Source organism: Neocloeon triangulifer, unplaced genomic scaffold, assembly GCF_031216515.1.
Source record: "Neocloeon triangulifer isolate White Clay Creek 2 clone unplaced genomic scaffold, ASM3121651v1 ptg000014l, whole genome shotgun sequence".
Lineage (NCBI taxonomy): Eukaryota > Metazoa > Arthropoda > Insecta > Ephemeroptera > Baetidae > Neocloeon > Neocloeon triangulifer.
In genome coordinates, this window is record NW_026775556.1 from 9,514,440 (window position 1) to 9,541,796 (window position 27,357).

The 27,357-nt window shown below is 36.3% G+C and overlaps 1 protein-coding gene across 2 annotated transcripts in view; it reads right to left on the minus strand.

Moving 5' to 3' along the window:
* The window catches only part of LOC132200979 (extracellular serine/threonine protein kinase four-jointed), a 44,595-nt gene extending 17,528 nt beyond the window's left edge, over positions 1–27,067 (minus strand). Inside the window, exons 1-2 of one of the 2 annotated variants that reach the window (XM_059626814.1) lie at positions 26,847–27,067; positions 3,527–3,588 (exon numbers count right to left, since the gene is read on the minus strand). The gene's annotated coding sequence lies outside the window, so the exon portion shown is untranslated. Of the gene's footprint in view, positions 1–3,526; positions 3,589–5,498; positions 5,635–26,846 lie in introns of those variants that run through there. The other variant, XM_059626816.1, reaches the window with a different exon arrangement.
* Between the last annotated feature and the right edge of the window lie 290 nt (positions 27,068–27,357).

Genomic DNA, 27,357 nt, shown 5'->3' on the forward strand with positions numbered 1-27,357 from the left:
TAATTTTCTGAACTAACTCAGTTATTGCTAAGATTTTTCATCCTTTTGTTAATGACTGATGCCATTACAAACACCTCTCTTCAAAACAGAAAAGCGTGCGCTCTTCACAGATTGACACGCGATTGCGAGTCATAAAAAGTTCCAATGATAAGTGGGTATGCCGCTGCTGGGCGCATCGATTATCACCTAATGTCATTTTTAAAAACGCAATCGGCACGCGATCCTCTCGCATTTTTTTCCTCCACACGCCGCCTGCCAATTTGAAAGCTCTCATTACTGCTTATTGCACCTCCCAGGCACTAACGTGTCATTTGAGTAATTTATTGTCTTTGCAGAGGGGAAATTATTATTTTTTTTTTTTCAAAAATTTTCACTATTGTCAGAGTGGCTTGTCCAGCAGTTAAATCTGGTCATTGCTCTGTGGTGATGAGTGCTCGACCTCCGTCGCTCATTTGCTCTTTTTATATATTTCTGCAGAGCTCTCTTTTTCCAGCGAAAAAAGCGCGCGGCGTGTGAATTGAAAAGCCGCTTTTGCCAGAATGCAACGTCCTGTCTCTCTTCTTTTTCGTGTTGTCGGTTAGAGACTTGAATGCATGCAAGGAGCACTTTGTACATAAAGAACGAGACACAAGTGCGCGCGCTGAACGTGCAGGAAAATCGCCGCCGCCTCTGCTGTGTGACCCTTTCGCGAATATAAGAAGCGCGCTCGTTTTTATTTACAAGAGAGAAAGAGACACGGTGCATAGTTGACCATGCATGAAGCTCTCTTGATTAATTGCACAAAGCGTCTCAGACAATTGTCTGGCAAGAAGAGGCTAAATTGAGGAAACCTTTGTTTAAATTTACAGGGAAAATCTAAAAAAAAGTAGCGCGGGTTGCAGGTAAAATCACGAGAGACTGGGAAAAAAAGTGTCAATCAAAAAATTTGCGGAAATTATGAAATTTTTGGTGCTTTTCTTGCGAAAGCCCGCATTTTGTGTTGAAAATAATGGCAAAAACTCTTGACATTCAAATATAAAATATCACGGCGCGTTAAGATACAAACGCAGCAGTGCGCGGGCCAGCGAGGCGGGACGTAAAAAAATTAGATTACGAAGCTGGATAGGAAAAAATTGGCGAGCTATAACCAATTTTCGTCCGCTCTCCACGGAGAGCCAGAGGTATGATGCGATAACGGGGCGTGCTTTTTATATAATAATATCGGGTAATAAAACTCGGTCTCTTCTCGTCTCTCATTTTTTTCCTCCTCTCTGAGCGCGAATACATATGCGATCTATATAATATTTTACACTCTCATTGTATACCAATGCATGTGTTGCTCCTTTTTTCTCAAGCGCGAAGCATATATTGTGGCAATTTTCAATTCATTTTCTGTTATGCCTATCCATCAAAAGCTGCGGAGCAGGGCACCTTCTCTTTTCTGCGCTCTTATGAGGACAAATCATTATTATTCTGCCGGATTTATTGGTGCGTGAATCTAATTTAATTTGGAAATCGAGTTTCCTGCTCGCAGCGTGCTGCGCTTTTGTCCCAGGTGCTCTACCACTTTTCCCTTTTGTCCTTGGCAGACGTATTATTTGCATTCGAACCGATCACAGTCGCGACTAACAAGAGGAAAAGGAGATCAAACCAAAGTAAATTGCAAATAATGCCTTGGATCACCTGGTGCGATTTTGTAAGTAAAAATTTTGCTGTGACATTCTAATTTTGTTAAGATCTAATCTATCAAAAAAATTTTACTGATAGTTTCATTTGATTTGGTTTTATGAAAGTTCATTTAGTGTGAAATCTATATTAATAATATAAATTTTATGTAAAAATTTCAAATAACATTAATTAAGATGACGAAGGAGACATAAACTATCTTCTTTTTTTTTAATTATTATAGCAAGATAGATTAAAAAACTTTTCATAATTCAATTAGATGCAACGATCTGCGCTCAGAATAAATAAATTACCAAATTAGTTGATAATTGCCTATTGAGACAAAAATGTCTTATCATCGATATCGATCTTTTGAAACACGGTTGTCAGTGTATTGTAAGCGAAGTGGCCGCCGAGCACAAGGGAGAAATTCAATAATTCGAATTTATCTTGATAGGCGCGCAGGCAACAATTGCGGCGACCGCGCGCTTCGGTGGTAACCAATAAGCAAAAGAGTGTTGATTGAAATGTTCCCATTGAGAGGTGGAGATACGAGAGAGAAAAGGGTTTCGGCGGCGGCCGGATAGATTTCATAGGTGAGGCCATCAAGTCTAATGAAGTGACCGAGTGCACCTTTTTATGGTGCCGCCGCCGCCACTTCGAGAGATGGTGTTGATGAGAAAAGGTGATAAATAAAACAGGAGAGCGGCAGAGTATACGCCGTGCGCTGCCAGACGATGGTTATTTCGAGGCCATATACCTTAGACCGGGATATTGATTCTCATCCAAGTTCCTTACTGGTTTCCAAAAAACTTTTTATTTTCTACTTGACTTGATCAATAAGGCAAGATTTTCTTTATTTACATTTGTGTATATTGAAATTTTACACTATATGGAAGAGATATAAATTTTTCAATGAAAAATGATGGTGTAAAATTGGTGAAATTAATTATTATGATGCCAACTTTGTTCTGCAGTTTGTTGCAGTTTTATGCTAAATTTATGAAATAAAATATTTTCTACATTAAAAGTCTTGTAAATTCCTAATTTAAAAAAATATAAATAATATTTTTTTCTTTTGATTGGCTAATTATAGGTTAATGGAGATTTACGGGCTCTTGTCCAGTTAATGAGCAGTTACGAATATGCTAATAAGACCATTAAACAAGCTTTTTAATGTGCTTGAAACGGGATTTAGTGATCAAAATGTTAACGACGAGATCAAGCCCAAAATCATTATTCTCACTGCAGAATTGTTGTTTAAAGTCTGATTTTTGATAATGCGATTTTAAGAGGATTTTTATAGAAAAATTCTTAGTTCTTTTGAGTGGATTTGAGTAACGAAAATTTTAGAAATTTGTTTATACACAAATCTTTCCTGAAAAAAAAAATATAAATAAATAAATAATGCTATGAGGCCAACGCAGATAATTTTTCAGTTTTGTTTGGGTCATTCTGCGTAATTAATTACTGGTAAAAAGAATTCAGAAAAATGTCCACTAAAACATAAATTTTAAACTTAGATTATTTGGTTATGTATAGGCATTGCAAAAGTCAGCTTCAGCAGGCAAATTGTTGCATGTCACTCTTTTTTCGACGCGCCCTTTTCGCTTAAAAATGGATTTGACTGCTTGTAAATTGAAAAACAACAAGGGCCTGGAATGACCATAAAAACTGTATAAATCTTATAATGAGAGGTTTAAAAAGAGGTGTTGATTTGCTTGTAAACATGCACGCGGTCTTGAGCGGCGGCGGCGGCGGCGGCGCGAGCACAGAAAGAGTCGCTTGGGTTTTATAGTGGCGCGCCGCTCGCCGGTTATTAACTCCTTAATGATTAAAAAATAAAATGGGAAGGAGGCTCTTTCGCTCCATCTCGTCTCACCTGCTACTGCAATTTACAGCATGGCCCAACAACCAACACACACACTCCGACGCGGCGCGCTCCTGTAACAAATGGCAAGCACGCTTAATTAGAAAAATAGGGCCAGATCACACACGCGCCAACTACAACACCTGAGAGCATGCTCATCAGCAACAGTAATTTACCGAACAGGTAGATATTGCCTAAGGTATATAATTCATTGAATTTTAGATAATTATAAGCATTTCTTTAATTATATAGTAAACAAAATTTATTTATTTTCTCTGTTAATAAATAATTTTGTATATTTTTAAATATGGATAATAGTTTGTTTTCAACTTTAAATTTTTAATATTAAAATTTTAGCTACTTTTTAACAATAATTTTGAAGTATTATGCATTTATGAAGGGGTTCTTAATTTTTCATGAATTATTTATTCAATGAAAGAAGTAATGTTTGCTGGATTTTTTTGAAGCCACAAAATTAAATATCATATGATTTGCTTTCACTGAAAGATAATTGCAAGCAATTGGGCGTGTATTTTTGATACCCTCCTTACCTTAATGGGAATCGAGGGCCAGAAATAAGTTAGAAATTGCTAAAGAAAATTAAGATTTATATTATATTAGATTCAAATTCATATTATGTGTTCATATGCAAGATTATTTCATTTACTCAATTTTTCTCTTTAAGAATTGAACTAAATAAATTATTTTATGCAATAAAAGCTGCGAATATTGTTTGGTTCAGGCAAAGATTATAATACATAAATTTTGCGACTGAGCAATGTGGCGGTGCTGGTATTAACATTATAATGACTCTCAAGCGAAAATTTTTCAGATCACGGCAAGTTTCGATTCACATAAATATCTTTCTTGAATTTTGTTTTACATATTGGCCTGTGAGACGTGCAAGAGAGCAGTGCGAGCACCGAGAGAATATTTGGAGGCTTTCAAAATATTAAAGGGGGGCCATCGAGCGACTCACTCTGCTTTATAGATTTATTGGCCCGCGCGCGTGTGACAGATTTATTGCCCTGTATGACGAACCTTAACATAATCATAATAATTATCTGTACATTATTTATACCAACGGCGCGGGGAAAACTCTGCTCTTGACGGACCATTCGCAGGACAGCTCCGCCGGCCAAGATTTTCTCTCTCTTTTTGATATTTTTGTTTTTTAACATAATAAAGATCGCATGGGGCCCTCGCGCGTTACCAAACATGCAAAAATTATACACTCGCCTTTGCTTAATGCTATAACTTTTCATTTACATTATCCGCCGCTTTATTATATTTATAATAGCACGGTTTTTTTGTCGGATTCTTCGGCTTGGTCACCACGAGACGCGTATTATTGCCTTTAATTATAGCTGCACACAACAATCATCGAGCGAGAGGAATTTCCTCTTTTAGTGCCGGTTCGGAATCAAGGCTTATGACGGATATTTGCAATATTTTATTATTCTTAAGCTTGAACTGACTTGCCTTATTTAGGAAAAAAATTAATTTAATTTAAATCCATTTAATTTTTTATCTTTTTAATTTTTTTTCTTTTGAACGATTTTATGACAGGAAAATATTTAATGTATTAAACATATCACTCGATTAAATTTTAATGTTTTTTTTATTGTGGATATAAAATAATGTAAGATTATAAATAATTCACTATCATACAAATCAGACAGACTTTGGTGTGATTTTTATTAATTCCTTTCATCTCACTTTTGGGTTATTAATAAGTTTTTTCAATTTTTAAAGGGCCTCTGAAGTCAAAATTTTTATGGTTTTAACGTACCTATTAATTTAAGTAATCCGAACATCACATTTTGCTGGGGGACTGAAAATTCCGCGCTTGTATCGGAAATTGAAAAAATCGACGTTGGACTTTCTCTACGCTTTCGCCATGTTGGCCCACTCAATATTGCACCAGAGGAACAAAGTCTCGGAAGCCTCAACAGGAAGACGCGCAAGAGGGGTAACATGTTACCTTGGGGCTGTGGCGATATTCCCTGGTCCGTTTAGGGTTATCGGTAGGTCGGCGAAGTCCTCCGTAGGCTCAAATTCGGCGAGGGCCGCCGAGGCACCGAGAGGTGACTTTTGTAATGCACAGCTCACGCCTCACAGCACACTGCATTCTCGCTCGATTATGCTGGTGGTGGCTGCTGCTGCTTGTGCCCGAAGCTCCAAGACCATAGCGAACAAGTCAGGACGTGAATGAGAGACGCAACGCGAGAGGCAGGCAGATAAATAAAAATGACATCGTGCCTAATCTAAAAATCATTTTTGGCGCTGAGTTTAAAGCATTGTGTGGACTTTTTTTCAAATAAATATTTCTTACACAAGGAACATTTAAAAAAAAAAAACAAAAAAATTCATAGCAAAATGTAGCCAATTAAATTATCTTTTCTTTTTGCTAAAGTAAATTTTCAGAATTTCAGAACATTGCGCCATTTCATCGCCCTTTATATGCTGCTAATATGAAGATTACTCTAAAATGTTTAGTGCAGAAAAATGTTGTCTAGTATGAATGTAAAATGGAAACATGATTGCGTGACTTGGTGCCTGCAACTTTGTATATTTTACTTGTGTTGCGTTGCTTCCTTTGCTGGTTTTGTATAAGGTCCAATTTTAAAACGATACCTTTTGCTACAAAGCTGAACGTATTTATAATTTTATTGCGGTCGCTGAATGGGACAAGAGGTTTTTAAATAATTCATTAGATCTCCAGAAATTCTGCGTGGAGAGAATCGAAGCGAGCGACATGCAAGCAAAAAATGCTTGGCAGCGATTTGCGGAAGAAAACCAACAGCTTTATATAAAAATTATAGCGTTTCCGTGTGATTATGGAATTAATGATCCCTGTGGTTTTATTGCTGAAGCACCATTCGGTATATTTTGGATCAGAATAGATCACAAATGATCCCCATTCTCAGAACATGATTGGATTTTTATGATGGCGTGTCAATAATTTTGCATATTTATGCTTTTACTGAGGTTTTGTGGCCACCGTTTCAAAATTACTAGAGCATTCCAAATTGTTTTTTTTTCAGTTGGCAATTTTTTTCCTTATTTTGAAATATAATAAAAATGATTCCATTTTAATTTCTTTTGTTTTTTGCGTTTTAACTCAAGACACTTGCTCACATTTAAAATTGAGGATATTTTTAAAGGGGAAAATAATTTTCCTCATTTATGTTTTTGATTAGCTACGTTTTTTTATAAAGATGGCTTGATATTTTGCTCGAGTTTATTTAAAGGGTAACAAAATGATTCATAAAAATGCAATTTTGTTTTGAAGAATCGAAACAGTTAAATTTGGCAACAAATTTATCACATAAAAATTTTTGTGCATGGCTTTTAGGTGATATTTATTCGATTTATTCCATGTTGAATGTTGCTGTCTCAAGTTATCAGAAGTCAAAGTTTATTTTGCAATGTACTTTGAACTCGTTTATATGTATCTTAAATTAAATTAATTTCATTAATTTGAATTACCTATTAAACGCCAAAAATGGAGACAATATTTAAAATTGTCAAGTTTAGCATTTTTATGAATGTGACCATCAAAGGAATTATATAACAATAAACAGGCTGGGCAGCCACGTCCGATTTTTCACTGCCCCTAATCGCCGATTAATCATGGAAGCACGGCATAAAAGCGGCATCTCTCACATAATCAGAAGCAGCGAAAGTGCAGGCCATAAAATTCATATGCAAGCTGCCATAATTTTATGCCTGTCTCGGGCATATTAAAAATCCTGTGTGCCTCTTAATCGCCGTGAGCCAATTTCTTTCTAAGCCACACGAGCGTAAGTTGCTTGTTTTTCCTGTAGAGCACAAACCAACACACAAAACACATCTCTCTGTTGCTGGTCGGAGAAAAATCTCCGCGGCTCGTATATTAAAAATATGTATTCCCTGGGCCGAAAAGAGTCGGTGTGTGTGTATGAAATATCAAGCTGGCATCTCTTCCAAAAAAGCCTTTTAAACGTCGCGTACGTATAAAAAAAATATGATTATATTCAAGAGCTCGCAGAGAAGCAGCCATAACAGCCGAGCTAGCTAGAAAGAGAGCCAGTGCGCGCGCGAGATGCTGCTTTGCTGATGAAAAAATTTTTATAACCGGTTCTCTTTCTCTCTCTCGCACTCACTCGCTGCGTCCACCAAAGAGTTCTGTATGTGTGTGCGATGATCAAAAGATAAAATAACTTGGCTTATGATGATCATGTACGTACCTGCAATTTATTAAAAATATTACACACTCGTGCAACATTTTCATACATTTTGAATTTCACGACGGTTTTGGCAAGCGTTTTTGAATACATTTTGCTCTTTCTGGTGTGGGTGCAGCGCTATATACTTTTATTGCTACTAAATGTTCTCCTTGGGCGGAATTTCATTTGCAGGTCGCGGAAATTTGGCTCAATTTTTTTATTGCTCGCTCGTGTCCACGCTTAAATTATTATACATGATGCAGCACACATAAATAAATTAAGAGACGAGAGTCATTTGCACTCATGCATATATTTTTGTACATATGTATACTGTTCGAAACAAAACGCAGTGTTTTTTTCTCTAGAATATAATTTCAATAGACCAGAAACTCCATTTCGCGACCGGATGTTCGCTTGTTGTAAGAGCAGGAAACAAAAAAGCGGTGACACAAAAGAGATGACAGAGACAGAAACTCGCGAGCGTGGCGGTCTATGAGCTGAGGGTACTTAGCGAAAACCGAAAGACTTTTTGTGCACCTCCATTCAAAGTCAAGGCGGTGGAAAAATGCGACCTAAAATCGCCATTATTCACTGTCAAATACAGGTGAGCATTATGCATTCACAAATTGTGCGTCAATGCACCTTGCTTCCTGTTCGAGGGCAGTTTTTCTTATTTCTTAAATAGGTGTCCCCATCTCCCCAAGAGAGGCGTGCAGAGGCTGCAGTCATGCCTTTTGAAATCACTTACTATTTATCAGCTATTTATATAGCCATATAGTGGAACATAATGCTACGATGCAAAAAACTTCTATGCCATATAAAGAGAAATAATCGAATCTGTTTTGAAATTGGTACATTATATTGTGCGAATCCGTGTGATTCTCTAAACAGTTCAAATTTGTTATAGAAAATCCGATAACAGTTGTTGAAACTTACAATTAGTTATGTAGGAGGCGTTTGTAAACTAAAATATTAATCAAAAAAATTTTATGTGTCTGCTTCAATACAGACCCTGCATGTGAATAGTGGAATAATCCTGGATTTATTATACTCAAATAATTATTTCTCATTTTAATTCAAATCCACACTTTTACCCTAATTTATTTAAGAGATAATATTAAATTGTATTAGAAATAAAAAAAAAATAAAATTATTTTAAAATTCTAAATAGGCTGTAAATTATCAGAAAATTTATTTTGTTTGCTAAATTTGGAAAATGTTGAAAATAAATTGATCTTAAAGATTAAAAAAAAGTTATGATAATACGTGATAATATGTATAAGATGTATATTATTTTTACATTGAGAGTAAATATTTATTTTATGACTAAAAATAAATATTTTAGAGCACCACAGCAAGCATCTCAAATTCAGCAGCGTCTCAAAAAATGAATATCGCCTGCTCTCCACCCAAGAATCAAGGCTCAAGGCCTTCTTTTTGCATTGTGGAGAGGCGGGCTGCGAGCGAAAGAGTTACACGGCGAGTGTGTATGCCATTAGAAGCAGCTACAGCACACACCACTCATAAGGTATAGCTTTTCGAATTCCTCTCCTCCGCCGAGTGCATCTCTCGCGCTTGGATTTTTGCGCCAACAATGGCAGTGAAAATTTAGAATTTCGCACGGCCACGAGTCAAAAGGCGAACGAGAGACATAATGGGATTTTGCGGTAGAAAAGAACAAGTCGGATAGACAGCAGGGTGCCTGCGCGCTCCGAAAAAATAGTCAGGCGAAACAGTTTTCTCACTCAGTTCCAGATAGGTAGCTGCCTGAAATGCAGGTGCGTCCTTCCAACCGACAGCCGGCTTGTCCATCAGTCTGCAAGCCAGACTCCGCCACCGTGATCGATGCATCCTTCTATTGTGCGCACTTTTCAAAACAGCTAATTTTTTTGTTCCCCACGCTAATGACTGATATTGGCATTCAACAAGGCAAAGAAATGGCATGATAAAAACAATTAAATTCTTAAAAAATATATATCTATAAGGTGTTTATTCATGAGCTACATATTCATCATTTCGTTATCAAATTCAATTAATTTTTTCATGATTGTATAAGTTAAAGAAAAACTATACATGAATATGAATATGGTTAGACACTAGACATCAATAGAACATTCAACTATCAGTGCTATCATTTTAAACTGTTTTATAATAAAATTTGACATCTAAATGTGATATAGATTTTTTAATTTAAATGGTTTATGGCTATGCTTGAAAAATATTTTATATATTGAAAAACACATCAATAATAAAATAAAAATAATCGCAAAAGATAAAAAAGTAAAATTAATAAAAATAAATAACATTATAAAGAAAATTATAAAGTATTAATAAATGTTTAAATAAATGTGTTTTAATTTATTAGTTCATTTGTCTTTTTATAGCACAATTTCTTTACTTTTTTTTTTTTAATTTGAACGGATGAAGACGTCTTTGGCCGAGTTATCAAATTATCATCGACGTAGGTCTCCCTCGCACAGAAACCGACCAACTCCGGCAATGATCCACTTTGTTAATAATAACCCACTGGGCTACTGACTTGATTGCCTTCCTTCCGAGTAAAAAAAATGGAGCTCATGCATGCAGCAACCCTTTGGCGCGAATAGGAATTCTTCCTCCACTCTTTTATGATCGAGGCGGCTGCATTGTGAGCGCGTTTCGGCAGCACTGTATACGTGTGTGTGTGTATTTATTTTTTAATATTACATGCAGCGAGCTAGAGGCCATCAAATTACGCATCACTTTCTTTCAAAGTGTAACTAATAATATCGCGGCAGCCTAAGAGTGTGGTCCCGGCAGCCTTTAAGCTATTTATCAGCCGCCCCACAGGGGGTCCGGCCCCATCGCAGTCACTTCTTCTCTTTTCGACCTCAATCGCGCATCGCGGGGCAGGTGTGAAGATTATTGAAGTGCCGGCCGGCTCCACTTTTTTCATCTGTATGGTAGCCACAAGTTTCGCTTCGGTAGCCACCGCTTTCCGAATTGTTGAAGAGGAAAACAAACGATGCGAGCGCGAGACGGCCGTGTTTGTCTGTGATAAAAATAGAAACCGCCCAGAGAAAAGAGAAATAATTGAACAGCTAAAATTAAGTGAAATTGTTGCAATTCAGAGGTATTTCCAAACGGAAAAACGGCTATGAATAAAAAGTTCATTTACAGAGCAACACAAAAAGTTTTAAATAAAATCAATAACATCATCAAGTTTGGCAACATAAAAAATAATTTAAGCTCATCTCAAGTTTTAATTATACACAATTTTTCATAGTAAACAGTTTTCTTCCCAACAAAAAGTCTAAATTTCGATATTGATATATTAATCTTGATTATTATAATATATTGAAGGATTGTAAAATTAGCAAAATCATTTACAAAATCATCATTTTTATTGCCTTGACATTATGAAAAAAAAAATCATTTCTTCTATTTATGAATTAAGTACAAAATTAATTTAATTTATATCAAAATCATAGGTCGCTTTGTTAATTCAAATTTGCTAATTTTTAATTTTGACTCTAGTAATAAATAATAATTTTTTAAATTAAACAACTCAATGAATTAAATTTAGATGCTATCAATTTTTGCTGCAATCTGTAATCATATTTTTTTTTTTTTTTAATTTAGAGTCAAGTGACTCCATATTGATTAAAAACTGTGAGCCGACAAAATCTCTGCGTATCATCAATACAAACAGGCTCGGACGCCATCGCGATTCCGAGCCAATTTTTTGTTGGTTTACTATAACGGTGCCGGCGCGGTAATTGCAGAGAGCGACGTGCACACACAACGAAAAAGACTTGAGGACAGACGGCGAGCAAAACGCCCGAAATTTTGAATAACAGTATTTATATCTTTTGGAAAGCGTTGCTGCTATTTTATTATTATTATTTTTTCCCGGCGAGCTCGGACGTCATGCACAATTTCAGCCGGGCATCAATTTATCAATATAATTGCTCGGGGGCCTTATGAGCATGTACAACGCTGGGCTTACATTTCTTATCTGCGCGCGGCCCGGTGACGTAGGCATTAAGAGCTCTCTGCTGCTGCCTTTGCAGATAAGATCGATTGTTAGAAGGGCTTAAAGCTCGCCCAACACCGTCGAGCTACAAGCGAGAGAGAGAAAGAAAGAAACCAGCCCGTTGCTCGCTGCAGCCCAAAAAAGATTATCGCACAGCCAAATGCTTTTTAACTACCTTTAATCCTCCTTTTTATGCCGTGTTTCGCTCGCTTTTTTCCTCTAGCTCTTTCGTGCCCGCGTTTAAACGAGCTCGCAGATTCTGATTCTCGCCGAGCACCATTTGCCATGGCAGAGAATTTCGCTCAGAGGGTATTGTGGAAATTGCGCACATTGTATTGAATTACCTGCGCCGACTCGATGTCTCTAAAATGTTTTAATTCTTGCTTGCAACAAGTTAAAAAAGAATAATTAAATACATCTTTAAGTAAATAAACTGATGCATAAAAATGGAATTGCGCTTTTGATTATGCTGTTATTTTAACAATTCACAAATTTAAAATTTTATGATTTAAAAATATAAATATTTTAATTTGTTCTAAAAAGAAAATAACTACATGAATAATAGATTGAAATGATCTTATTGTGTTTGCGGTAATAAATAAGCTTAGACTACCCCAGTTCCGGCTTTCAGTTGCCAAGTACGCACGTCTGTCCCGCGAATTAATGCGCTTCATTTAACCTGCCTGCAAAATGGAGCGACAGGCGGTCGGAGCGAATCCACCCCAGTTGGCATAATTTGACGAACGCCGCCATGCTTGACTGTAATAATTACTTGTGAAGTTATTTTGCTTCACAGCCGCCCGTGTTTGCTTTTCGAGGGCATAAATTATGTGGAATGCAGTCGAGGAGACAGGAAGACTCATTTGTAACGCGCGGCAACAGGTGTTGCAGGGCCGACTGGTTACATTTGAATTCACGACTCGCCCCTGGCTCGCACCTCGGGCAGACCATATAAAATAATAAAAGTCGCGGGGTGGGTCAGAGGTATGCAACCGGCCGCGTGCGGCCAACGAACTGGTTGCATACTTTTAAGATGTATATTTACGAAGGGTGGCAACTGCCATCTCTTGGCATATTTGGATGCAATTTAATGCGAGGAAAATAGACGGATTTTTTCTCTTTAATTTTAAACTTTTTCCTTGAAATATTTATTTTGAATCTTTGTAAAAAAAAAATATAGCACTGAAGGAAACATCCATTCATTTCATTGCTCCTGGTCAATTCTTTCTTGACAAATTGTTTTGTACAAAAATATTATAAATAATAATTCTTTATAATTTTATTTCCACAGTTTTTTATTATTTCCTGTGTCTTATGCTCTATAGTGTTGCAGTTACTTAAGTTCTAAACTCTTTGTTTTGCAATAAATTAACATTTTATTTTTTCATCTGAGACAAATAAGGAAATTGAAGTTTTGGAAATGAAGTTTTGGAGTTCCTTGATTTTCTGCATCATATTTTAAAGGCGTTGATTTGGAAAGGTAGACGTCTCAAATCATCTGATTATAGTTTGATTTAGTGGAGACAAACAGTTGCAAACGCTATACATAGTCTTAAATTGTGTATATTATAATAGTCTCTTTCAGTTTAAGATTTTGAGATTCCGGGCGCAACACGATTTGAACCATGTCGAGCTGCAAAATAAGAATGTGTACGCTCATGTCCGCACTCTCTTGGCGATTTCGCCTGATCGACACCTTTCCATAAAATCATGCAAATGCAGGCGGCCCCAGGGCGGAATTGCTGCTGCTGCAATAAACGCTGCTCGCGTACATGCGAAATTCGCCGGGCCCTTTTCTTCTTATAATATAAGCATAAAATCACGCGGCATTATCATCACTATATGTGCGGCGAGAAGAGACTCGCGTTCGGATGCAGCACGCCAGAAAAAATACGCTTTATATTACTATGCACTCACGGGGAGGTTAAAAGAACAGATTGATCTCTGGTCGGATGCAATTGGAATTTATTGTGTGCACTATCTCGTCGCATCTCTCTCTCTCTCGCGCGCTCACAGTCGGGGCGAATGCTTTATTGTGTGCTTTGCATGCACGGTGCGGCTGAATCAATACATAAATTTACACAAGTGCATGCATGTGGCTGGTTGGCGTGCCTCACTCACTCTTCTTTATTCGCTCTTTATTTTAATACCACCGCAGCGTTTTCTCTCCCATTCCGTGTAACAAAAAAATAAATAAGTTCCAGTGTGTGTGTGTGCAATATAAGAAATTGCTCCGGAGAAAGAGAGATGTAAAAAGCGAGGGCGCTTATCTGCGTGTCAGATTGTTTTGCCCTGCACTCGGTCAGTGAGAATTCCGAGAATGCGTCGTGTTCGCCGCAAAAACGGGCCGCGGCCAGTTTTGCCCATGCAACCGACCGACACCCACGACCCTCCAGGCGAGACTTGGCTTGTGCCAAAATTTAATTCTTTCCTTGAAGGTTTCGCAGAGGTTGCTTCGCATTGGTTCTCCACACGGTGAACGGTTCGCCAACTTCCTTGAAAGTCTCTTGATCTCACAAGAGATTTGCTAACTTCAATCATGCAAATTTTATGTCTTATTGAATGCAGATGTTTAGCCAAAGTATTAATTTACGCAAAAAGAACAAAAAAAAAAATCAGGGATAACTAAGCATTTACGGTAAATGTAATAAATAATTATTTCCGTTTAGGTTCTCAAAAGTGAGCTTTCTTTGAAATAATTAATATGTATTAGATTTTTAAAAATTTCTGCATTTATATATAAAGCAGACGTTTAAATGAAATGATGAAAATCCAGATTTATATAATTAACAATTGCATTTCAAATTAATTTTTTGCTGTAAACGTGAACATTTCTCAAGGCTGACAAAAACATGAAAGTCTCTATTGAGGTTAAAGATTGGGAATGGAGATAATTTATTGTCAAATCGATTTCCGAGCAAACGACTCGAACGCACACTTCCAGAGATTGCTCGTCCGATATACATAAAGCCGCACGTCTGAAATCTTGATTGCCTTAAACTGTCCTGAATACGTGAATTAAAAATTAAAACGAATGTACGCAGCTCTAAGCGGTGTCACTTTGAATTAAGCACAATGAGCAGTCGATCATTATTACGAAAGCGCAGCTCGCTCTAATGCCGACCCGACCAAAATGGACATCTCTTTCTGGGCGAGTCGATAAATCATTTAAATTTCAACACGTGAGAGCGAGAAATTAATTTCGAGCACGTTTTATTGCAGTTAATTGTTGTGCTGCATGAAAACGGAGCATCGAGGCTAATTCAATGAGACGCCGCAACGCCATATTCGGCGAGAGATCGCAGCAACAAATAACACCGGCACACAATTTGTCTCAATACAATGCACTCGCAGAGAAAGATACACACTGGTGTCAAAAGCAAAACTCGGGAATGCGCACGTTATTTTACAAACAGCGTTTCGAAAAACGACTTTTTACTCGGAAAATACACACACTCGACACTATATTCGCCCGCAAGAGATTTATAACGTGCAGCAGCACGTTCGAATGCTTGTTGAAAAAGAGAGAAGTCGGTTCGCCGCCGCATTTGGCTTTTTGTCTGACGGAATTAGATGCATTGAGCAACTCGAACAAGTTTTACCAGTATTGCTTATTATTTCGCTCTCGCCGCTTGCCAGGCAAATTGCAGATCAATAGTTCAACCCGCTCCGAGCAATTATACATATATTAATCAATTGACATGCAATTTATAACAGCGTTAATCTTGATGCTAATAAGTCTTTCTGAGCAAACCAGAATTCAATTATTGCTAAGAATTTTGAATTATCAAAGAGACATGCATTAATGAGGCAAAGAAACATTTAATTAATTTAATGCTGGATAAAAAAAAAAATAAAATCTTTATATAATGGGAAATATCTTGTAAATGAAAAATTGCACTTCCTTTTTTTATTTCTTACTTAATATTAATATTGTTTTTTTGTATTTAGAAGTACAGCCGAGGAGTGAATAAATAATTATTTTTAGTTATTCCATTCATATAGATATACCATGATATAAATTTATTATAGTGTTACCTTCAAAATGACTTTAAGTATATTTTTCTTCAATAATTTAGTTGCCACTCAAATTTGCAAAATTCTTAGCAAATATGGCCTCCCAATCCAAATTAATAACATAGTAAAGTTGCACCTTCAACATTTTTCATTGAATTCCATTTTTCTGACACACCCCTTACTGTTTAGAATCAAGGAGTGGTCCATATCTGAAAAATTCGGGGGCAGTTCTCACAATGAGTTTCGCATAATCTTTCATATTATGATTCAAGTATACGCCGAAAAGTGATCTCGCGGAGACGCACCTGATTGCATAAATTACGAATAATTAACCGCCTATCGACGGAAAAGCCGCTGTTGCTGCGCATTGATGATGACTAATGACAAAAAGGCTCAGTAGCTGCGCGTCGGCTGATTAATTCACTTAATCAAACGCTTGTGACTCAGCAAGGTGAAATTCTTGAGAAATCAGTCTACATAATGCGCCATGGCCCTTTTTACCTCGCGGTCGGCGGACGGTAATTGAATTTTCGCGCTGCCGAATTTGCCAAATCGGGAAAACGTTCCTTTTGTGGCAAATCTCTTGGCAACGTCAACGTTCAGGTTTATAAAAAAATAGCCTCTGACAGATACAATAAGAAATTAAATAGTTCTAGTATGTAATAATTTTATAAAAATAACCACACTATATAAAATAAGTATGTATTTATTTTGAATATTAAGATGACATTAATTTTTTTTTACATAGAAAATTATTTCTTTAATTTATATTTTATTTTATCTTTAATGCATCATTTTATATTTCTGTTGTTATCAATTAAATAAATTATGTTTAACTAATTTATATTAAAATAAAAAATTAGGTATATTAGGTACTTCTATGTGGCAACTTGCAACATTGTGATGAATTCTAATTCAATCTGGTCATCAGTTACGATTTGGAGTTACATGTTTTAAATTTTTATTATATTCCGCATCAATAAAAAATAACAATATCCTGAATCATCATACAGTAATGAAACTGTAACTCATAAAAATAATAGTTAAAATGAAGTTTTCATGGAATCATTTAATATCAACTTGCTTAACGCTTCTGATTCTATTGTATTTTCGGTTTTCGAGTAAAAATATAACTGAATCCATTTTTCCCTCACACAATTAAATTATTTCTTTTTTCTGGTACTAAAAAATTATTTTTAATGTGGCTGCACCACTATGTCGGCTAAAGAAATTTCAATTTAGAGAGAGCGGCGTTCACCGAGAGAGCCAAAGAAGATTTTATTGAGCGATTATTGAGGCTGGGCGCGTTTTTGAGCGGCAAAGGGAGCGTTATGGGCCGAAAGTTAGCTGGGAATTTGATGCCCGCAGACATGGCGCGGCCGCTTGCTCGCTCTCTCCATTCCCGTCGTTTTTATTACGCCGATGATGATGAAGAGAAAAAACGAGACGCTTCTCTCTTCAGCTCTCTCTCCGTGTAATATCAAAAGGCGGAGTAGAGGGGGTCGTGGGTGTTTAATGCAGAGCAATGGTTGAAGAGGAGCAGCCGAGCGAGCCTTGATTACATTATGCGCCGATGATGATACGGCAACAAATGCGCGGCGACTCTATGATTATTATTATTTTAGAGGGAAAAGATATAAATAAATGTATTCGCGGCGTCCGCTGACAAGCGCAAGCGAAACTCGCGGTGGGAAATTCGGCCGGTCGTGAAAATATATTGGCATTTCGTGATTCACCCGTCGATGGGTTTTTATTTATTTTTAATTTGCTGCTTTCCGAAAAGACCGAAGCTGCGCCTTTTGTCTTCCGATAGCCATCGCTGGTGCTTTGCTTTGTGCTCAGTCGCTCCGTGTGTCTGGAATAATTAATTAGGCGTGATTCGGCCGCTCGTAAAGAATGCTAAGTGACGGCCAAATTGGCCCCTGATAGGCCGGTAAGTGCATGTATTACAAGCAGATCATTTCTGCTGCTGTGGAGATTTCAATGCCAGATTTTTGATCCACCTTTATTTATCTAATGGCAGTCCCAAAATTATTGCTCATGAAATCGTTTTTCGCAGGCCGTATAGTACTATATATTGAAAAAAATATTTCATTAATAACAAAATGAAGTTGAAATGAACTGGGTAAAAAATAACAATTGTTAATAATAATTGCATGCTACTGAAAAAATCTGTGTTAAAAGCATGGAATTGAATATTGCGAATATTGAATGGATTAAAAAAAGAATTATCTTTGCAGCTAAATTTTGTTTATAATTTTTATGGATTGAATACGGGCTTCAAAAATTAACTATCAATTAATTAACAAAAATCATAAATTTTTATTTTAGCTATGCCCAAAATTTTTGTGTTGGGGAATTTTCATGGATTGATCTTGCTGTAGTTAGTTTTAGACCTTAGCTTATTTTAGAAGAATGCGACATTTTCAATGAAACTGCTTGCTAAATCTGAATAAAAACCAATGATAAGGCAAGATCAAAATGCTTTGACAAAATATTTTACAATTCAAACCGTTAAAAAGTTGATTTCTAATTTTTATTATTTGCCGGTTACTGTCAACCCTAATGTGTGTTAAGTTGACCTTATTTTAAGCAATTCTGGAATAATTTATGTTTGATTTTTTCCTTCCGAAAACACAGAAGTAATTTTTATACAATTTCCTGAGGAAAAAAAGTTCAGTTTTTGCATCTTTAAATCTTTAAAATAATTTTATACATCTACTTTGCAAAGTTGACTTTTGAAATAATTGATAATTTTTTTAAGATTCTCTGATTGTAAGTGACACTTAAGACGTTAAATGAAAGCAAGTAAAAATCGAGGAAACGCTCAATTTGGGTGCTGCCAACCAATTTTCGTTTGAGCAAGGTTAGCTCGATTGCCTGCCACTGCCGGTCGCATGCATAATTGAGTGCGAGAGTGAGTTGTGTGTTTGTCTGCCGAGCCGAGTATACAAAACTCAATAACGTTTTTTGCCGTATGGCATGCATGGACCAAAACAGGGAAAACAAAGCAACTGCGGCATGAATACTCAAATATGAAAATTAGGAGGCTCAATCCCTCCATCATCTCTCGCCGTTGTATATGAATAAAAAGCAGATCTCGCATGCAATTCTCTGAAATCCCGGCACTTTTCCCAATAGCTTGAGTTCCTTTTCATTATAAATAAATGCTTTTATGATGCGCCAGAGCCGTAATTTTGGTCAATAATTATCAATTTTCCCAGCCTCTCGCCGACCGGCCAGAGAAAAAACTGTTTATCATGCAGAAGATGTTGATTTTGGGTTCCGTATGCATTCCAAGGTGCATAGAACACGAGCATCGCCTGGCAGGCAAGGAAAGTCGGCTACATAATACAACTAGTTCTTCTTCGGCGGATAAAGGCGAGCACTTTTATTATAAAAAGTAGGCTCTTGAATTAAAAAGCAGGGGGCGGTCGGTCGATTGTAGCGCCCGCAGCAAGAACCGCGTTCGCCGCTGCGTCTGCAACTAGATCTCACGGTGGGTGAACCCAAAGAGTTCACTACATGCAGGGGAAGGCTTTATAATTTCAAGGAAGGAAATACAGGTGAAAAGAAATTGAAAAATTTACCAGCAGTCAAAATCCAAAATTATTGCCGTAAGCAGATTGCTTTGTGCTAAATTGAAAAACAGTTTTTTTTATTATAAAGGCAAATTTTATGCTTCGATTTCCCTAATTACTATAGCGTTTTAAAATTCCTTCCTGCCCAATGGCAAAAATGTAAAATATATATTTTGAATTAGCTTTTCTCAAAGTTAACCCATAATCATTTAACTGAATGTTTTATCCGTTTTATCAGTAAATAAAAAATTCATTATTCATCAATTTGCCATCAAAGCATTGTTTCTATATGCTTATGAATTTCAATCATACTGGCGTAAGAGAAAACTCATCAAAAATATAATAATAAATTGAAAAAATTGCTCTACTTTTAAGTAATTCACAAACACACACATTTGTCTATTTTAAGTGCCATCAAATTCGCCTTCCAGTAATTCAGTCAATAAAAGTTCGCCTAGATTTTCTATAACATTAAAAAAAATTAATTTAGCGAGCGTGAAAACAATTTATGAACAGTTTTGCCCAAAAATTAGGCTCGTTTAAAAGTGAATTAAGTACCGCACTTGCATGGTATTATGGAAAGAGTTCCGCAGCAAACGATAAAAAATAACTGCTGCCGCGCGCGGTCTCTCCTGCTAGGCATACTTTTGGTGATGGCTGCTGATGTATTGCGAATTCCTCGAGCAATGAGTTAAGTGCTGTACGTTGTTTTTAAATGCATTACCAGCCCGAAGTATTTGGTTGTGAGCAACCTTGCTCATAATATATTATTCCCAACACACCGGTGGCGGCTACTCTCTTCTAAATCGGCTGTGCGGAGCGTGCGGTTGCGCGCGAAATGACCACATCAAGAATTTCAATTAAAAGAAAAATACAAAGTGAGGGCAAATTTTAAATTAAATAGACATTTTTGTAAAAAAAAAAAAAAAAAATGATGAAATTTTATCTTGATTTTGTAAGTTTCATACAATTTTAATAGAAGTACATAATACTATGAACTTATTAATCCCTGCCTGCATGTTTAAAAAGATTTTTACAAATAAATATCTCCATTTTTTTATAATAAATTGTAGTGTATTTGAATAAAAATTAACTTAAATTCATCTGCAATCATTGATATAATCATGTTAAATAAAAATTCCCAATCTTTGGTCTCTCCTATTTTTTTTTCAATTTAATCAAATTTTAAATAAAAATTGAATACTCGAATACATTTATTGAACTTTATAAAATTGTCATTATTTTGGAATGTTAAAATTTCACATTGTGTTCAAATTATTTCCATGGAATGAAACTACTAGATTTAATTTCAAAATTTTCGTACTTGAATTTCTGGTTATGTAGTAGGCCTTAAAATATGTTTCATCAGTTCCAAAAAATCATGTTGTTGTTCGTAATTTTGCGCGGAACCACTTCAGACGTGGCTGATCTCTGGCCGTGAAAATGCACAACGCCTTGTTTTATAATTCCAATTTTTCCGAAACGCTGCACTTAGAATGCAAAAAAGCGCCGGCCTGCCGGTTTCTCTCTCGCCGCGATTATTTCATTTGAAGCGCGTTGCATGCATAAATGCATGGTTATTACGATGGCCAATCGGTGCGCCGATCTGCACACATATCAAAACTGCTTTACATTCTGCCACTTTTGCATTCATGATCGGAGGTCGATTTTTTCCGTCTCCATCATGCGTCAGTGTGGCGACCACTTTGGAGCGTTCATTATTCATATCGGCAGCCATCATATTTCATGTACTTGTAATTCACATTTTTCATTTTTTTGTACACATACATAATGAAAGCAGCGGCAGAGGAGAGCAAAGAAGAAGAAGAAAAGATGCCGAGCAGGAAAAACGTTTTCTTGTCGCTGTAGTACATATTTATATTTCATGGCACTTTCGCCGCTTCTCGCTCTGCGTTGGCCTTTGTAATTAAGGTACTACAAGCAATTAATTATGGTAATTGTGTATTAATGACCGGCAAATGACTTGCGGTTCGCGGACCACACAGCAAATTCTTGAGCAATGACATAAGTTTGTTTCCAATTTCATGTTTGCTTTTTGCATCCCACGCACTTGCTCTTATGTTATTGATAAATTGACCAATTGATGTATTTTTACAATTATATCCCTACTCCATTTATCAAGAAATCTTTTTTTACAAAAGTTAGGTGGCAAAGTATATAATACAAAATAAATATATTTTGCAAGTTGTAAGTGTTCACGAGTGTTCAATAAACCTGAAATTAACATAGTTTAAGTAATTTTAGTTTTAAAATTTACCAAATAAAATTTAATTTATAAATAATTTTTATATTTTAGCCTAAATAAACTTTATTTCAAACTTTATAATTTTTTTTCATTTTTTCTAAATAAACTAAATTCTTTATTTTAAAAATGATTTTACAAAAATTTACTTTTGATGATTATTATTTTAAAATTAAATTATTGCATTATGTAATGTTTTTATCAGTTTTTATAAATTACGTGCTTCATACATAATTATTTGTACTGAACTTTTTGACAAATAATCATATATTGTTTACGGAATTTCTTCCGCTTCTGGTGTTGGCTTGTAGTTGAATTTAAATGCGAAATGAAAAAAAAATTGAAATTTGTACAAATATTTATTGTCACTCAAAATATCCGCGAATAAGTGCGCAGAGAAAATAATTCCGGACGAAGCCTGGCTGCCCTTTCTCAGTCAGCGAGGAGCTGATAATCCCTTATCGAGTTAAAGGAATTATATATTTATTTCCTTAATGAATACAATTTTATTCGAGAGTCGCATTTTTTGCGTGTGCTGGGACGCACGATAATTTTATGTGTATGTGTACGCGGCGCAGACAAATATCTGATACATAAATATTTAATGGGTGTGTTTTAAAATTAAGCGGCGCGGCACAGCAGCAGCGCGGCAGATTTTTAGCATCGCGGCGTTCGCTAGCCGGCTCGAAATAATGTAGTCGGTTAAAAGTATTCGTCGCTGAATATACATAACTCATTTGACTCTTAATCTTTTTCGGTCTCGTTTGCCTTTTCTTCCTCGTCATTCCATTATTCGCCGGCAAAAGAGCATGCGAGGGGTACAATCATTAAAAAAGCGGCCGGCGCAATATATCATGTCGGCGTAAAATTCGGCCAATAAAATAATGTGCTCGCGCGTGCACGGTTTTGCGAAGGCGAGTGACACACTCGCTCTGCTTCTATACGCAGATTTCTCGCCGCGGAATTCGGTTTATACACCATTTGTGTCTTGGTGGCCAGATGTCAGAGAGACGGTTTTTGACGCAATCATGCTGATTAATTGCTCCAGAGTGGAAATTGGATGGAAAACGACGGAAAGTGCTTCTCAAAGGAAATGATTATTTAGCAAAATTAAAAAAAAAACATTGGAATCTTTCATGCGAGATTTTTAGAGGAGCCTGTGCAAAATTTACATCTTCTGTTGGCCAATAAAAACCATTTATTATCGAGTACTTTAATAAGTTGTAAAACCTGCAAATTTTATTGGTAAGGAAATTCCGATTTTGTTTAAATTTATATTCGGTAGCTTTTTTATGTTTCATTAAAACTTTAACTTCTTTTTTTTTACGGATTGACTGCAATAATTGAGGGACAAGAATGCGCATGTGCTTTAATTAGCTTCATTAAGAAAAAACGGTCAACTTAAAAAATGAATGGAAAAAAATGGGGCGCGGAATTAAATTTATTACAGGTAGCCTAAAAGCGGCCGTTTTATGTAACAACATTCGAGAGATAGCCCTCGATGGTAATTACTAATTCTTTAAATGCCGCTCTGTGTGTGCGCTCTTTAAATAAAATACACAGACACTCACTGCTCATTTGAGTGCTTGATAATTTACAGCATTATAATAAGGTACGCTCTCGTCTTTTTCACCGGCCGGGTCCACTCTCGCGGGGCTTGCTCGCTCACTTGCTTATTTACAGTTAAATCTTGAGCCGCCGCCGCCGCTTCTTCTTCTTCTCTTGTGCAACTTCGGACGAGAACGCGTCTCGCTCGCTCACATGGTTAGAAAAAGGCTCGTTTAATTTTATTCTGTGGTGTTGCTTGCCGAGCCCTAAGACGAGAGGAAAAAACTCAAAACAACTAACAGTAGCTGGTAAAACTTCATTAATCAAGCTCGCACATTTTAATGTTCACTGGGGCACAAAACATTGAACTGGTTACTTAATTTATTTATTTAGTATATTATTTTTTAATCATAGTGTAAAATCTTATAATTTTCAACTATTTTACACTCTATGATTAAAAACTTAAGAAATTTTACTGGCCAGGTATATCTAATAAAAAATGCTAATATCAAAACTTATGTTTCTATACGTTTTTATGCAATTTAGAAGTTAATATAAATTTTTGGCCACAAAAATTTAGCAGGAAATCAATTTGATTAATCTGTAAACTCATTTTAATTTTAAACTTCCATTTTTTAATACTATTTTTTAGATTTGATGAATTCAGAATTTAAGATAATTCAAATTTTTCTCGTCAAATTATAACTTGCGATTTAGTTCATAGTTCTGCTCGAAAAATTTATTAATTATCGATCTTACTTTAATTATATATCACAATGCAGTTTTAATTAGCGACATAGCGACGATCGATCTTGATAAATGACATGGCACGTCACCGTGTCCGACCGCCGTCAGTAAAATTATGCTGAACATATAATTTATTAGCTGGGAATCACTCACGGTTTTTCTATTGAAGTGTTTTTTATTAGAAAAATACTCGCTTTGTGAGCGTTTGTTGGAACAGCGGCGTGATCTTGGCGCAAACAAATATCGACCATTGCCAGCTAATTAAAAGCGCAATAATTTATAATTTAATGTCGCACGGCATGATCGTTTCTGCTCGTGTTACACACATTTCAAAAACAGATAAATTATAATTAATATAATGCACGCGGGAGAGTTATTTCAGTCGGCAAATCACTAGACCAGAAAAATGCTTGGAACGCTAAAACGCACCTACAAGTTACTTGGCAATTAACTACCCTGGGTATGAGTTTGCGATTCGTGCAAGAGAACCGCGCGCTGTCACCGCTGCACAATTATGATAATCTCCTTTTCTTTCTTCCATTGTCTCATAAGCAAACAAGGTGCATTCAGGGCTTGCATTCATCATAAGAATAAGCCGCTGTATGTAACACACATGCGTACACAACGTAATGAAATTATAAATAAATCTTGATGAGAATGAGACACCTCAAAGACCGCCTCCTCGTCCTCTTTGTTCTCCTCTTTTATGCGCACTTAATCTAAACACATTTAAACGCAATCGCGTAATTTTTAAAGGTTAGATGGAAGATTTTTTTTAACATACAGTTGGGAATTTTAAACACAATGACATATTTATACTATTATAGCAAGACCAGGAAATACGTAAAATTTGAAGCTGCAATATATGAAATGGTAAATAGTAACGGAGATATATTTACAATGATGAGGACCGAGCAATTAAATACACATAAATAAATATCCTCCAAAAGTTATTCAAATTATTTTGCTTAATTTCCTTTTGATAAAATTATGTTAGCTTTCAGCACACCTCTATGTGTAAAATTAAATGTTTATCGGTTGCATTATAATTGAATTTCAACAAATATTATTATTATTATTATTACAAATTGAATAAAACTACAGTAATATAAATAATAAAAAGTAATTTCTCAATTCAGATTATCATATTCCAGATCTAATTCTTATACATTGATTAATTTCAAATTGAAGGAAATGCAATTAACTCCAACTGCAAACACACAAACAGCCATCATTCAATATTCAAGGCAGTACGCATTAAACGTTGCTCAATCACCACCTTATTCATAACTAATCTACATAACTCTTGAGTGCAACAATGTGTTAAACTAAGTGTCTGTTGGCGCGGCGGCACTGAAAGGATGAAAAATGCACAAGCCGAGTGAATTCACGCGCGAGCAGAGAGAGAAGCTCAATTTGAATTCCGCATATCTCATGACACAGTCACACTCAGCCTCCTCATCAGCCTCAGAGCGCGTGTGTGTGTGTGTGTGTATAAAAAGAAGCGGCGGCGGCATTATGGTAATAATAATATGAAAAGCAAGCAAAGGTCCCTCGGCGCGGCGAGATGCATTTCTATAGTGACGATGATTAATTGACTTTTAACGGAGTGCGAGAAGCGGAATACATAAATGCGAGACACACTCCTTCACATCTATACAGTTTATAAGTAACCCTTTGACGCTCTTTCTGCATTTGATTCGGGGAAAAAGCGCAACTCTTAATTCCAATTTGAACATTGGTGGGGCCGCGTTATCGTGCCGGCGCGCGTGTGTGGTTTTAATTTAATTATCAAGTGCGCGGCGCAGTAGCTGCTCTCTCTGTTACACTCTCTCGGGTAATTACCTCAACACGTATTATATTTGATAATAACACGTTTGCACCACGGCCTAAACTCAATACCGAGATAAATGAGTTATGATGATGATGATGGACCCTCTGCTCTCCGTTTTTTACGACCTGCTACGGAAAGAGCAAGCACGCCGACCAATTACTGATTGGTCCCGACCCATTCACTCTTGAACTCCTCCAAAGTTAAGTTTACAATCAGAAACACAAAAATAGATAACATAAAAACAATATTTAATAGGACGAGTACTTTTCATTAATATTTTTCCGAATTAAAAGCAAATATCTTCCAAAGTATTTCGGAACTGAAATTATTTCTAAGCCATTGATTTTTTTTTTAATAATTTGAAAAATCCTAAATTCATTAATTTAACCCTTTCGAACACACAGAAAGCATTTTTCTTTTTGAAACGGACCGCATGCACCATGCGGCGGATAGGAGACGACAGCAGGTGCTGGCGAATAAAAATTGCAAATGAATTTCGGTTTTGACCCTTTGGGCACAAAGACTCTCGCATTTTTGAGGCGGATCGTGCGTCCGAGTCTGTGAATAATCCACTCTTCTTTCTGGCCGTGCACGAAGTGGCCTCAAAGTCGAGAGAAGTGTGCATCCAATTAGACGAGGCAACTTGACAAATGGTGCCTCGCCTCGCACGAAAACTTTCAATTTTTGCCAGGCTCGTTTAATGCGAGGTGAAAAAGACGAATAAAAAAAATGGTGCACTGAATAATTCAAGCCAAGAATTCCGAGACGTGAGGAATTTCAGATGCAAATTTGTGTGAACATAATTGTATAAGTAATAAATATTAAATGATCATTAAAAGAAAATAGAATTCTAAAAATAAGAAAATACTGCCTAATAATTTAAAATTCTCTTGTAATATTTAAGGCTTTAATAAAAAAAAAAAATAGATTTGGCCTGAAATGAAAATGTTTGAATTTTTAAAAATATTTGCTCTGGTTAATTTTTTTTAACTGATCCAACTTGAATTTTAATAAATGTAATTATTTAAAAGTGTAGTATTAATCAAACATTGGTAATTAAATAACTAGAATATTTTGCAACATTCCAGAATTGGTACTGCCTGGATTTTTACTTACCGAAGTGGCGTGGAAACAGTTTGGATGGTCGAAAAAGGGTTCTCGCCGCGTAGAAACAAGCGGAGTCTCGGTGTGGCAAGGTAAACAAAGGCGCACAGAACGAACACGAGGCGCAAATCACGCAACAATTCGTGAAATCAAATGCAAATGATGCTGGAGAAAAGAAGCAACACTCACAATCAGTCAGTGAAACATGTGAGAGGTGCGAGTAGCAATCTGACTGTAACCAAGAGGACGGAACACTCCCTGGGCCGACCTTAGCGCCGGTGCTGCCACCTGCATCCCCACCCTTTCCCACACCTCGGACTCGACCCTTCTGCCGCTTCTCCTCTCTCTTTCTCATTATAATAGCACGGCACTCACTCAGACACCGGACCGGCAGCATTGTCTATTAATTTTATTATATTGCGCTCCGCGGCCGGCCTTCTCGTGATAATTTATTATTTTTTGCTAATCGATAATAATTACTTAACACAACAATTAATTAAAACAACATCAATCTTCCTCTGCA